The 13,165-nt window shown below is 44.3% G+C and overlaps 1 protein-coding gene across 4 annotated transcripts in view; it reads right to left on the reverse strand.

Moving 5' to 3' along the window:
• EPB41 (erythrocyte membrane protein band 4.1) overlaps positions 1-13,165 on the reverse strand; it is a 111,757-nt gene that overhangs the window by 87,250 nt on the left and 11,342 nt on the right. The window contains exons 1-2 of one of the 4 annotated variants that reach the window (XM_079985944.1): positions 8,383-8,530; positions 8,234-8,352 (exon numbers count right to left, since the gene is read on the reverse strand). The exons of 1 other annotated variant lie outside the window; for it this stretch is intronic. The gene's annotated coding sequence lies outside the window, so the exon portion shown is untranslated. Of the gene's footprint in view, positions 1-8,206; positions 8,353-8,382; positions 8,531-13,165 lie in introns of those variants that run through there. 2 more of the 4 variants (XM_079985945.1, XM_079985943.1) reach the window with 2 other exon arrangements.

Genomic DNA, 13,165 nt, shown 5'->3' on the forward strand with positions numbered 1-13,165 from the left:
TTTCAGTTTGCATCCCGCAGCGACCTGGAAGTACCAGAAAGGGTTACTTCTGGGTTTCGCCACTTGCACACGCGCAAAATGATGTCACGCACATGTGCAGAAGTGGCGAATCGCAACCTGCACACGCGCAGACACGGGTTGTGTTCCTTTCAGGTTGTGAACGGGACTCCGGAACGGATCCCGTTCGCTACCAGAAGTACCACTGTAATCCCTTCTAGCCCATGGCTACCAGGCTGGTTTCTATCCCAACCCAACCCTTCTGAATGCAAGGTTAAACTTGACAGTCTCAGGTTTTCAAGTAAATGGTAGAGTGCAGCCTGCTCATATACTTTTAAGAACAGAAGTCTGGGTTTATCCTATGAATACTAAACACAACAAGGCTGCCTATGTGGATGTTACTATCATGGGGATTTACTGTGCCATAGGCAGTCACTTAAGAGGAAAAACTTTGCTATTTCACCTCCTCACATGAGCAAAATTTGGCTAAGCAGTAGTGCCACTGCACCATAAATGTGCCAGTAGTACATCCATGGTAGACTTCCACCTTTCTCTTAAAAACAACTTGCACAACTGTGATTCCATGCACTAGTAACGGACCACAGATTATACAGCAAAACAAGAAGGAATTAAACGTATGCAAATCAGCAGCCAATAATTTCTAGGGTAACTCTTTTCCTACTATATCAATAACACAAATGTTATCACATGCTCATTGGAAAGTTTGGCTGCTGCTTGAGTTAGAAAAACTAAGATGGATCCTACAGCCAAATCATATATATTTTAAAGCCAGTATGTTCTGCTTCTCGTGACACAGGCAACCTAATAAAAGATTTTCCTTGCATTCATAAGAATTCATTCACGTGCTGAACCTACAAGAAGCCCTTTCAATAAATGTCAGCAATATCACATTGCTCTGATTTCCCAACAACAGATGGGAAAAACTATCCATCATGGCATGTGGGAGGGCAAGTACAAAACTTCACAAGATGAAAGAGATGCACATTTACCAGCACAGATGCTTTCCCTATGAACACACAAATGAAGATAAATACACTAATGATATGGTTTTCTATCACAGCCCAATTTTTTTTAAGTTGCCTATCTAAATAAATACAACAGCACTTCCTAGGCAGTGTACAGTGGTACCTCGGGTTAAGTACTTAATTAATTCCAGAGGTCCGTACTTAACCTGAAACTGTTCTTAACCTGAAGCACCACTTTAGCTAATGGGGCCTCCTGCTGCTGCCGCGTCGCCGGAGCACGATTTCTGTTCTCATCCTGAAGCAAAGTTCTTAACCTGAAGCACTATTTCTGAGTTAGCGGAGTCTGTAACCTGAAGTGTATGTAACCTGAAGCGTATGTAACCTGAGCTACCACTGTATTTGTGGTCAGGCACTCGCTTGTCAAATGACAGATACAATGATTATAATAGTTACAGATTTCACAAAGCCCTGCTTATGAGAATTCCAAAATTTTACTAATGCTTCTTCCTACCCCCAGAACTAGCAAACCCTACCCAAAAAACTAAACAGCTCCTTTAAATGAGAACTAGAACAGCATGAGTTAATATCTGGAAGTTTAATGTGGAACTACTGCTCACAAGATTAAACAGGACAAGCATTAACAACTAATATTATTATCTGGATTAACTACAAGCCATGAACATTCCAATCTAATCCATTTCATAAACAAAGCCAAATCTGTCTGCACTTCAGTGTACTACTCTCTGAAAAGTTTTATAATCTCATCCCCTACTACAACAGTGGTTTCCAAACTGTCGTCTTTCAGGGATTATTTTCCACGCTGGCTTATCTGCCAAGGAACCCCTGAATGATTATTCTGTGAAACAACTATGTTGCAAAAGATTTGGGATATGATCAGATTCTAGCACACACATTCACTTTATGCAGGACACTGGCCAGACAAGTTGAGACTCACCACTACTCCTCATGAACCAAGTGTGTGACTTAAACATGCCCAATACAGTACTTATCTCACTGAAGAACTCCAATAGACTTACATAAGTTTGAAAATCTTAAACCAACAATATCTACACAGTGGGTTGTAGCCATTACTAATCCAATTCAGAGTACACCCATTAAAATTGTACTGGGCATGACTACGTTAGGTCCATTAATTTCAACAGATGTACTCTATGTAGAGCTTAGCTCAAGAGAAAATGTGAACAAATGCACAGTTATTTTATTGTATTGTTTATGTTTGCACGTTGTTGGAAAAATTAAATAAAAACATTTCTTTTTAAAAAACTTAATTAGGTTAAGTGGGGTGGTTGTTATTCCATGTTATTTTGAAAAATCAATTAAATATATTTAAAAGATACTCCATTGGGTACCTTAGTTAAACTAACTTACAAGCTACTTAAAGGCAGATTCTCCTATGTGAATCTGCCCATCCCCTAAGGTCAAATGATATAACTTTATTGTGCGTTCAACTGATAGCAATGCATGAAGGGGTCTCATACGTGACAGCAGAACTCACTGCCTCAATAACTTAAAGATTAAGATAATCTATTTTTCCACTGAAGACTTATCACTTTCAGCAAGCTTTAACTCTGTCATTGATTAAGTTAACTATTATTTACTGAACGGTTTCTTAAGCTTTGTCTTATGTTTTTTGCACCTATGTTACTTATTTTATTGTTTTAATAATGTAGTTTAATGTTTTAATTCTGTTGGATTTTGTAAGTAATATTGAGCACCTCTCTAAGGAGAAGAGAAGTGGGATAAAATGTTTAATAGATGTGATGTCAATCAAAGTGCATATAACAAATTGCTATAAGGAAATCTGCTTATTCTGTGTTTTACAAACAAGTACATAATTTGGAAGAAATGTTTGTGATAATACTGAAAATACTGCATCCATTCACAAACAGGAAGATTATCTGTGTATAGTTGCATATGCTCTTCACTGAACTATAGCCTTTTTAGATAACTGCTTGTTGAATTTTGCTGTGGTGTCTTAGAAGTAATGAAATTCCAGCAGGGCAAATCAAAATGGCAAAATTCAATGCCACATTCAATGTCACATTCATTTATTGCAAGTAAGACTGAAGATCACTTCACCCTGTTATACAGAGCAGCAAACACAAAACATCAATCGACACAGCAACAAAAACATAGTATCAAACAATACTTGAATACAAGGGGTTTAAAACTGTGAAGGAGTAAGTTATCTTGCTGATGGTTCGAAAACTACAGGAGTCATTTTCCATTACACAATAAGCCACAATTACAGTTCATGAGAGAATTTATCTGACAACTACCTTCCAAAACTAAGCCTTTGAAAATGCGCTTGCAGTTTGCGGGGGAGGGGGACTTTTCAAATGAGATAAATTCACATGGGACTATAAACAATGATCATCCGCATGACTACGGTATATATTTTGGCTTAGATCTAACAAGAGTCCTACAGCCATGCTGGTATGTTTTTATCGCATAAAAGAGTTTAAACTTCATAGCTGAGCACTTTTTAAGTAAGACGTTTCCACAACCAAGGATGTTGTTTTGAATGATTGGATTATCCATGACAAATAGGCACAAATGATTTAAAGTTTGACATCATAAGGGATAAAGTTGTCCTCAGCAATGCCAGGTGGCCTACTGGGCACTACCGCTCAGATTAGATAGTGAACTTCTATCCTCCAATATCACTAAGCGCTCCTCAAGCTGTTCATACAGAAAACCTAACTATTTACAACCCACCACAATAGTCATTCCTGGGTGCATAACTCCATCAGCTCAACAGAGATTTGGTAGAAAGCATGCTGTGCGAAGTTTGGCTACATACAATCCTCCGGACTGAGAAAATGATTAATAATAATAATAATAATTTATTATTTATACCCCGCCCATCTGGCTGGGCCTCCCCAGCCACTCTGGGCGGCTTCCATAGAAAGCAAAAACACAATAAAATATCACACGTTAAAAACTTCCCTGAACAGGGCTGCCTTAAGATGTCTTCTGATTAAGCTGATATTGAAGCGTAAAGCAGTAGGCACGTCACCAAGAACTGACGTGACAGCTCAGCCCTTTTGCACATTGCCCCAGTGTCTATTTTCAGCCATTCAAAATTTAGTGTACATTATAATAATTTATTTGAAGTTTTCAAGTATCTTCATCCATCAGTTTCAACCCCAAAAATCTACTATCAGTCACCTCAGACTGCTTTATAGTCAGATCAGCCAAAGAATGAATGTAGAAAATCTAGTGCCTTAGCAAGAAAACCAACACTTCATTACCCCGTTGGTTTACTCAATGAAGCAATAAAACACAGCATCGTATAACTAATAGATTGAGTTAAAGATTCAGTTACAGGAAGCCACATATAGCTTGACTTTGTACAGTCCAGGTCTCTTTGAGATTGATAAAATGAGTAAGTGTGCAACAAATAAATATGAAATTTAAGGCCCAATATATTTTGACTGTTTACAAAAGGCAAATGAACTGCTTCAATGCATTCAGCAGCTGGAATTCTCTTATTAACACAGGATTACATCATTAAACAAAACTCTGACAGCTGGTACAACTGATAAAGCTGCCAGTGGACTCAAGATAAAGTGTATATTGCTAAAACCCTGAATACTAGATTCCTAGGAGAGAAATTGTATCTGAAAAACCTTTTCTCCACACACCTTTATTTTACAGCTTGATACTGCAATATTTCATCACAGTACGTATACATTTGTAATATACAGCCTTTACTACCAGCTTATACAGAAAACTTGAAGTGCAAATTAGATCAGAAAGACTACAGATACATTAAGTTACAGTCTGAGACCTCACACATGTAATCCTTATTACAGCATTCTGTAATATTAATTTTAATAACATCCATCTTTACTATTTCCAGAACAGCAACTGTGTTAAGTCTATTGCAGCAAAAACAACCAAGATTCCTGTGGTGTCTTAAGGACCTCATACTGCAATACAGTGGATGCTCGGGTTGCAAACATGATCCGTGCCGGATGCACGTTCGTAACCTGCAGCGTTTGCAACCCACAGCGGCGCATCTGTGCATGTGCGGGTTGCGATTTGGCGCTGCTGCGCATGCACGACCGCTGAAACCCGGAAGTAACCAGTTCCGGTACTTCCGGCTTTCAGCGGTCCACAAACTGAAAAAATGCAACCTGAAGCGTCTGTAACCCGAGGTATGACTGTATAAGCTTTTGTGGGCCAATACCCACTTCACCATATGCTATGTATACATCCATGTGCTGCTTGCTACATGGATGTAGTTAAAACTGCTGCATCAAATTTTGAATGAACATTTACCGTATTTTTTGCACCATAACACTCACTTTTTTCCTCCTAGAAAGTAAGGGGAAATGTCTGTGTGTGTTATGGAGGGAATGCCTACGGGTGGCGGGGGGGGGGGATCTGCTGCAGTCGTGAGCAGAGGTTCCATGGTTCCCCTTCCTTCCCTCCTCCGTGGCTCGCTTTGAAACAGCAAAGCGGGAGAAGAGCCGCTGAGTGGGGAGGAGAGAGGGACAGAGAGCCTGCTTCTTTAAAGGAGCAAAGCGGGAGAGGAGAGGAGCCGCTTACACAAGTGTAGGCAGCTCCTGTCTGGTTGGTTCCTTTAAAACAAGCAGGCTCTCTGTCCCTCTCTCCTCCGCACTCAGCTCGCTACATAGCAGCAAAGTTTTTCAGCTCACTAAGCCGGGGATGAGCGGGGAGGAGGAAGAAAAGCAGAGCCTGCTTGCTTTAAAGGAGCAAAGTGGGAGAGGAACCTTCTCCCCTTATACCCCTCTTCTTCATTATTAGCAGCATCCTTCTCCACCCACCCCACACGTGCTCCTTGTCCCTTGAGTGCTTTTCCTTCCCTCCCCACTTAAAACGTGGTTACAAAGCACAGATCCACATGGATCCTCAGGATTTTTGCACTGGGTCACCCCAAATTCACCATCAGATCACATAGCATGTCCATGGCTACATCTTGCACCAAAAAAATCACGCACCCACTGTTGCCTGGGGCCGCAGTGGTGCAAAAATGTGGTTACAAAGCATGGATCCACATGGATCCTCAGGATTTTTGCATTGGGCTACTCCAAACTCACTGTCAGATCACATGTCTGTCGCCACAGCATGAACCACAAAAATCATACATCCACTGTTTCGTTTAGAATATTTTTGTTCTTGTTTTCCTCCTCTAAAAACTACATGTGTGTTATGGTCGGGTGCGTGTTATAGAGCGAAAAATACGGCACTTGAAGCTTTTTAAAAATGTGGTTTGGGTATGTGCAGTCACAACTGGCCACATCGGCAGGCAGGGCCAGGAAGCTGTCACGTAGTTAAGTCTGGTGAGCTCTCTTAGCCACTTTAAAGGCAGCCCTGTGACTTACTTTCAGGTCTATGGGACGCACTGGCAGGGTAAGGAGGCCAAGGCCAACCTGCAGCATTCAGCCCTAGTTGTGAAGGCCAGGAGGAGATGAAGCAGTAAGGCCTCCTTACTTATCTCAAAGGGTGCAGATTAAGCAAAGTGGGTAGACAAAATGCTACCTCTTGCCTTAGGCAGGGTTGGCTCACCGAGTTTATATGCTGTTAATATCCCACTCTCTTTGTTTCCTTCTGCAGACCTTTGGTGTTAAATGAATGAAATGTGACACAGTTCAACGAATATTTGTATCTTGCCTCCTTATTTCCCCGTATGATCAAAATTTGTAGCTCCAAGTTACTACAATTTCAAAGTTGGGGTAAATATCACAGTCTCATCTAAGAAACACCTACCCATCCTATTTCCCATGGTTGAAAAAAAAAACCCACAGGAAATAAACACATTACCCATCAAATATTGCAGCCAGTTCAAATAAAAAAATATCCCAAAGATTTCCCATAACCTTTATTTTAAATATGAGAGGTAAAAATCATTGGGTGTCCATGAATAGTTTAGCTTTATATCACTTTGAAATTTCGAACTACTTCTGCTACCTACATAATATTCTTTGATGTTCACAGGAGCAAATGCAAAAAAATTATTCTGAACTGTATTTGGGAAGACGTGTATGAATGCGATCAAAACAAAACAAAAATGAGGAAGATTGAGTGCTCACAACTAACAGTATGTTTTGTTTTTAAGGCAGCTACAAAGTTCTCTGTAAGCAGAACACACATGTGAACAGCATCTGCTAGCAACAACTGACTGCTCGGACTCCATCTCAATGTTGCAAGCCATCCCCCTCTACCTGAGCTGCTTTGTTTCTCTCCCCTCCCCCTCCTTCCAACGCTTATACAACTGCGGAAGAAGGTCCTCTCTATCCCCCCCACCCCGTTCAGACTCCAACCTGTCACTGCCATATCCTCCTGCCCACCATCATCCTCCTCCTTTCCTGTCATTACGACGACAAAAAAAAAATACCAAAAAAAGAAGGTTAAAAAATGGGAGGAGGGAAATAAGAGGGAAGAGAGATTTTAATTTAGCGCATCTATATTTTTCTCTCTCCGCCCACCCTGCAAGCAAATCTCCAGGAGGAGGAGGAGGAGGGAGAGCAGGACACTAAATGGATGCCATCCCCCCGATGCTAACCCGCCATCTCTCCTTTTAATTCCTTCCTCTCCCCGCCCCTCACAACCCTTCCCCACCAACAATCCAAGGCGATCTTCTTATGGAGTCACACAGCCTACCCATCCCATAATTCTCCCCATCCCCTGGCAGGGATGATGCGAGGCACACACACAAGCGCGCGCCCGAGCACACAAGCGCGCGCGCACACACACACAGAGCACACACGCATACGGTTTTCAAGAGGCGCCGCTAGCGCTAAACGTGGTTTTTCTTCAGCGCCAGGCAGGGATCCAGCCGAGAGAGAGAGAGAGAGAGACCACCCCCTTTCCTTCCCTTCCCTGCGCCACATCCCGATGCCCCCCGCTTGGCGCAACGCAGGAGGCTCCCGCTGCGCCCCTTTTCCCCACCATGAGGCTCGCCTAAGGCAAAGGACGGCACCTTAAAATGCGACCCAATTCCCGGGGGCCATAGAGCTCTCTCCCCCCTGAGCCTTCCCCCCCCACCGCCGCTCGCCACCCCGCGCATTTCCCTCAGCGCTCGCCAACCGTCTCCCTCCACACAAACAAGATACACGCGTCCCTCTCTGAGGTAAAAGCGAAAAAAAAACAACGGCCGGGAGGCGCGCGCGCGCGCGCGCGCTGTGGAATCTCCCCCCCCCCCGACCCCCACTCCGCTGTTCTCCCCTTACCCCGCCGCTTATGGTCGCCTCACTTGCCTGCCTTCTTCCCCAGCGGCTGATGCTGGGCGCTGATAGTGGTTGCCGAAGGCGCCCAACGAAGGAGGAGAAAAGGAGGCGGGGGGAAAGAGGGGCCCCAGGTCTCTCTCTCTCTCTCTCTCTCTCTCTCTCTCTCTCTCTCCTACAACCACCTCCCGCTCCCCCGCCCCATAACATAGTAGTAAGTTTCTATTGGCCGGGAGGGGAAGGCGGAGCCGCTTTGCTGCTCAGCCATTGGGGGAAGGGAGGGGAGAAGAGACAGAGTGTGTGCGTGTGGTTATTATAAGGGGGGGGGGAGAGAGATGGGGGCAGCAAGCTCGCCTGTCTGCCTGCCCGCGCGGCACGCGAAGGGGAGGATGGTTTATTTGAGGAGGGGGGGGAGTAGTGGAAACGGAAGGTATAAAAGCGCGCGCACCAGATGGAGCGAGGTGGGGGGCGGGAGAAAGGTTGCGCGCGCACAAAACTGAGGGGTGCTTCTGTTGAGGCGGCTCGCCACCAAAAAAAGGGGGGGGAAGAACCCGAATGAGACCAACGGCCATCTGGGTCAGTGTGAAGGGATGGTGCGCGCTCGACCGCCGCCTCCTCTCTGTCCACCTCCCCACATAAAGAGGAGGGGGGATGCGCGCGCTAAGAAATATTTATTTCTTAAAAGGATTTTTTTCTTTGGCCATACGCACAACAACCCATCCTCTTACCAAGGGGTGCGCAGGTTTCATAAGCAAAACGGCATCACACCGAAAATGTAATACGTTTTGGGAACCACAATACACAAAGGGGGTGGTACACACAGTACCACCCCCATTTGGATCAAAGCTGGCTGGAGATGGGATAGAGCATATGATAAGGAGGAATATATGGTCGCCTGTACGCCTCTTCCCAAACCAGGAGGAGCAAGCACTGGTCAATGGGAGCATGTCCGCACAACCTTGGAGCACCGCTGCTGGAACAGGCCAAGGAGCCCATCTGGTCCAGCATCCAGTTGCCAAGAGCCACAACCGGATGCCTCCAAGGGAGCAGCACACCTTCCCCATTGTGCCTGGCACCTGGCGTTAGCAGGAATAGCAGCTGTAGAAGGAGGAGAGGCCAGAGGGCGAAGGAAGAGCTGTGTGTGGAGTGGGGGCTTTTCCCCATCCTCTGGACCACCCGCCAGCCCAGGGGGGGGGACTCAACAAACTTGGAACTGGGTGCAGAGTATTGCTGAATTTGGACACAGCTGTGGTCAGGAAGTACCATCCGCCTTGGGCCTGCCCATATAAAGCAAGTCTAGCATGAGAGACTAGGGTAATGTCCGTTGTTTCCAGGAACACTTCTCAGGATGAGACTTTTGTGGGTGAGCTGAGAGTTTGCTCGGACCCTAGGTGAGGCTGAGGGGGACAGTGTGTCCAAAGGAAAATGAATTTATATTCATTTATATATATTAGTATTTTTTGTATTAATGTAACACTTGTAACTGTATTTTATTTTTTTTATTATTTAAGGTGCCTGTTTCAGTTTTTTGTACACAACTCGGAGATATTTTTAATCTATTAAGCGGTATAGAAATTAAATAATCAATTGGTTTGCCTGCAGGCCCCAACTGATAAAAACTAGCATTATTCCTACACACAAACACACTTCAAACAAACAAAAACTCCCATGCTACTTATTTTGGTTCGCTGTAATAACTTCATACGGAAAGCAAAAGCACCAGTAGTATCCCTTATTCTTTTTAAATCATGTGCATAATCACAGTAACATGTTTTGCAACAGGCATCCTGCTTCTCAGTCTTTATTTTGGTGGAACACATGGCTGGTACCCATAGGTCTGGTAGAGCAGCCGACCAAAGATAGAGCCAATGACAGCGACAGGCTAGAGGAGGGCTAGTTTGCCACTTCCCTGACCATCACTGGAGCTGTTTTTACACCCCTCCTGAATCCTGCACCAACTTCTCACCCTTACCTTCAAAACCCTACATGGCTTTGCTCTAATTTGACCAATTCTTCCCTGTTCTCCTTGCTCATCCACCTCCAGCACCCCCAGCCTCCGAAAAGTTTCCTTCCCCCTGAAACAACCCTGCCTTTTCTTCCATTATTATTATTATTATCATCATCAACAACAATATATTAATTGCCTTCTACACAATCATCTCAAGACAATGTACAATGAAATCAGATAAAAACTGATACATTTAAAACAAAACTAAAACAATACAAAACAAACACTCATGGCAAAGACCCATTTATCCAGTTGGGAATGCCAGTTGGAACAAAAGTGTCTTAAATTATTTCTAGAAAGGGCAGATAGAGGGGCCTGTCATTTCTCGATAGGAACAGGGGCAAACCATAGAGTTACTGCAGAGCTGGTGTTTGAGATCTTTGGAACTTGCAGGATAATCCTCCCCACAGATCCCAGGGATCCACTGGACATAAAAAGAGCAAGGCAGTCTCTCATGTAACTTGGTCCTGAATTATCTAGGGCATTAATGTGTTAGTTATCAACACAGTGAACTTGGCCTGGTAGCAGATTGGCAATCAGTGCAAATCCTGATAGCAAGGTGTTATATGTGGGTGATATTTTGCCTCCACAAGCAACCTAGCCACCACGTTCTGCACCAGCCACAGCCTCCATAGATAAACCCCAAAGGTAGCACACTGCAGTTATCCAATCATGCCATTACCAATGGCCAAGCTTCCCCAAGCCAGGAACTTGATCCTTATACATGGACCTGTTCCCCATTGTGTGATCACCACTCTTACTTCCCCCAAATTCCTCTGCCAAATTCACCTTTTTCCAGGAAGCCTTTTGATCAATGCATTAACCTCTTGTGACTAAACTAAAGTACTCATAATCACAACAATCACGCATCTGCCCCGTTTACCCTTACCTCCATTTTTCTCCCTTTATCTTTTCCCTGTGTCTATTTTTAGACGTGTTTACTTATTTTTAGTATTTTTACCCTGCTCCTTGGCTGAAGAAGGCTCCCAGAGCGGCTTAGAAAAATCATTAAAATAAGATAGTCTCTGCCCTCAGGCACACAATCTAAAAGGCACTACACCAGGGGTCTGCAACCTTTAAGACAAAAAGAGCCACTTGGACCCGTTTCCGAAGAAAAAAAAACTGGGAGCCACAAAACTCGTCATTATAAAAATAACTTTTTTGTCACTTTTTATTATTTCTTTGTTTGACCCCTCAGAATTACTCCTCCTCATAGAAATAAACGTTAAATTAACAAGTTACCTTTTTGTGTGTGTGTGTTCTTCACTCCCCTTCAAAACAGTGACCAGCGTACATGCCCCCTTTCAATGCAGTCACCAGCGTACATGCCCCTTACAATGTAGTGGGCGGGCGGGAAGGTGACGTCGGGACGGTGCGTGACTAATGCACGCACCGCCCCCATGCGACGTCACAGCCAGTACAGTGCCCGCCACAGTGGGGAGTGTTGGGGCGCACAATGCGCCTCCTCCCCTCGCTAGTATCTGCCCCGGAGCCGCGGCAAAGGTGTAAAAGAGCCACATGCGGCTCCAGAGCCGCGGGTTGCAGACACCTGCACTACACAAAAGAAAGAGGCTGGGACATGGATGGGGGAAGCAAACTCAGGAACCAGATTGTAAACCCTTTGGGTAGAAACCTGTCAAACATGTACATTGTAAAAGCACCAGATGCATAGACTGCATTATATAAATTATAACGCTAATTTGTGAGAACTAAAGGCAGGGTCAAACTTTCTTTTTCCAGATCAACTCCTACCCCCAAACACGGAGAAGGCCACAGCTGCCAGAGATTGAGATAAAGGATACTTCATCCCTAAAGTGTTTGTGACTGGCAGGGATTATGACTACTTACGCATCAATGAAGAATACACAGATTTGCATAAACTTTGCATGTGCTAATTTGTATGCATAGGAGAAAATTTGGAAGTACACCTCACCATTGTAGGAAAGACTGTGACCAGGTGACCAGGGTGTCTACAATCAATCCGTGATTTGTGCAGGGGTTGCGTTCCAGATAATCCCACATGACTGCAAAGCGCACATAAGACCGCTCCGCCCCATTACCCCCCATTCTGCCCCCTATTCCTGCCACTTCCGGGTCACCACAATCTGCGCATGGAGAGTCATGCACCAATTGGACATGTGTAAATCAGCCATTGCCTGTACTTCATCCATTGTTCACATGCTGCCATTGATGGGCAACTTCAAGACAGATGCTCTCCCTTCTTACGATACTTTAAACCAACTTGGGCAGACAGCCTTGCAGATAGAGCACTGTCCTCTGTGAAGTCAGGTCTTTGCCACCTTAGTGGCAATGGGGGAATAGGCACTGCTTCCGAGTAGTGGTGCTACCTTCTACTGCCTCCCTTTGCTCATCTCATTTTTTTTTCAAAATAATATTTATTACTTTTAAAAGGAAAAAAGACAGAAGAGAAAAAACAAAAGACGGAAAAAAAGACAATACAATTCCCTTTGCTCATCTCAGAGACTTCCCAGAGGCAGGCCACTGTGGAAACGGAAGGAGTCTAAATGGAGATGGGCCTTTGCTCTAATCAAACAGGACTCCTCTGACGTTACCAGAAACTTGACAGGTGACTGCTACTGCGTTTATTTTTTGTAAGAGGAGATACCTCCTTGACGTTTATTTGTAATCTCCTTGAGGCAAGGACCTGTCTTCTTCTACAAAGCCATGCACATTGATACCACCACAATAATAGCAAGTAACAAAATCAGGAAGAATTGTCACCTAACCATATATTTTAATAAATAATTAAAAACTGTTCCAGCAGCATCTTAGAGTATCATAAGAGACCATTTAGTTGGTTTCTAAGGTGCTACTGCCAACCTAGCAGTTCGAAAGCACCTCCGGGTGCAAGTAGATAAATAGGGACCGCTTACCAGCGGGAAGGTAAACGGTGTTTCCGTGTGCGGCTCTGGCTCGCCAGAGCAGCGATGTCACGC

The sequence above is a fragment of the Podarcis cretensis genome, assembly GCF_951804945.1.
Source record: "Podarcis cretensis genome assembly, chromosome: 8".
Taxonomy (NCBI): Eukaryota; Metazoa; Chordata; class Lepidosauria; order Squamata; family Lacertidae; genus Podarcis; species Podarcis cretensis.